This window comes from Arachis ipaensis, chromosome B07 (genome assembly GCF_000816755.2).
Source record: "Arachis ipaensis cultivar K30076 chromosome B07, Araip1.1, whole genome shotgun sequence".
Classification (NCBI taxonomy): domain Eukaryota; kingdom Viridiplantae; phylum Streptophyta; class Magnoliopsida; order Fabales; family Fabaceae; genus Arachis; species Arachis ipaensis.
Genome location: NC_029791.2, coordinates 3,857,636 through 3,859,332, shown reverse-complemented (window position 1 = coordinate 3,859,332; position 1,697 = coordinate 3,857,636). Strand labels below are relative to the sequence as shown.

At 26.0% G+C, this 1,697-nt stretch overlaps 1 long non-coding RNA gene across 1 annotated transcript in view; it reads right to left on the bottom strand.

Annotated features, from left to right (window-relative positions):
• LOC110264799 overlaps positions 430 to 1,697 on the bottom strand; it is a 12,502-nt gene continuing 11,234 nt past the window's right edge. The window contains exon 2 of the long non-coding RNA XR_002351017.1: positions 430 to 635. This is a non-coding gene — a long non-coding RNA (uncharacterized LOC110264799). The remainder of the gene's footprint in view (positions 636 to 1,697) is intronic.

Genomic DNA, 1,697 nt, shown 5'->3' with positions numbered 1-1,697 from the left:
TCACGGTATTCTATAATTTGATAAACCAAAATTTACGAAAATGTTTGGTAACCAAAGAAAATTAGTAAAAAATAGTCATAATTTGTCTTATTTAGTATTTATTAATTGTTACGACAATTAATTAATGCTAAATAAGGCAAGTTCGGGCTTTTTTTTTGTCTACCTAGCATTATCCAAAATTTATTTGGTCGTAAATTAGAGTTCTATTTAAGAGTTTGTAATTAATTAATAAATTAATATTTATTTAAGTTTTTTTTTATTAAAGATAAGAGACTCGAACCCACGACCTCTTAATTGAGTATAAAAAAATTATGTCATTTGAGCTATAACTCATTGGCTAATATTTATTTAAGTTGATGAGTAACTATTTGACCAATTTAAGTTAATAGTGGTATATATTTATACATTTTTTTTGAAGATATTATTATATGGGAGCTACTCAAATAAAGATGCAAAAAATATCTTTTTATGAAGATGCTTTGTATAAAAGTGTGATTTATTAATTTGGCCACACTTTAAATAAAAACAACACTTTTATAACATATCAAAATCTAATCCTACAATCCATCATCTAAAAGTCAAAAAGAAAAATCATCACATGAAGACAATTATAATATCTTCATGGGAGTACCCACCTTATTATATTATATGATTATATGGATGGTGGTGATCACGTTTTGTGAAGAAAGAAGGAATTGAGTGGGTCAAAAATTGCGACTATACGGATTTTGGAATTTTGTAAAGATTAGGGTGACACGTGTCAAACGTTTGGGCACCGGCATTTGACCGTAACACTGGCACGTGCGACACACTCCCCCTCTATGTGCTGACACACGTGCTCTTTCTGTTCAACATTTTTAGGGCACACATTCTCTTTTTCTTTTAAAATTAAAAAAAAAAGGGGGAAAAAAGAAAGCTAAAAAGAAAAGATTATTGGAGTTCCATTCAGATATAAGAAAAATACATGAAAAATAGGTTGATAATACGTGACAAAGTTGAGAATATGATGAGAATTATTGTAGTCATATAATTGACAATACGTGACAAGTTGAGTGCATTATTGTATATCTTCTTCTACTGTACCATTGTTAAATATTGAATCAATAAGCCAATGAATTATATTTCAATTTTCATACCCAATTAAAAAATTGCAGGTTCGAGTTTCCTATCTTTAAAAAAAAATTAAATCAATAAGTCTTTTTTTAATCAAGTTTCTAAAAAATTATTTTTAAAAACTATTGGTTTACTTTTAAATTCTTTTTATAATGATGCAGAAATTTTTAGAAGAATATTATAAAATTAGTAAAATTTATTATTTTTACTATTAATTAATTACTTTCTCAAAATTTAAAAGACAAAACTGAAATTTTGAGATGCGCCTTTTTGTTTTTTCAATTCTTTTGAAATATATACTTAGTTTAAGATTTGGTTGAACATAATTTATTCACCTACCCCACTCATTATACTGTATAGATATTTTTTTGTTAATTTATTTGTATTTATCTCTTATTTATTACCTAACTCATATTGCCAAACTTTTTTTTCCTCTTCCACTATAGCATTAAAAATTTTATTTGACCTACGTTATACTACATACGAAACAAGTAAGACAGGTTAGGCGAGGTAGACAAACATATAAATAATAATGAATAAATAAACAAATAACATGGAATAATAATTTTATTGTTTATCAAAGA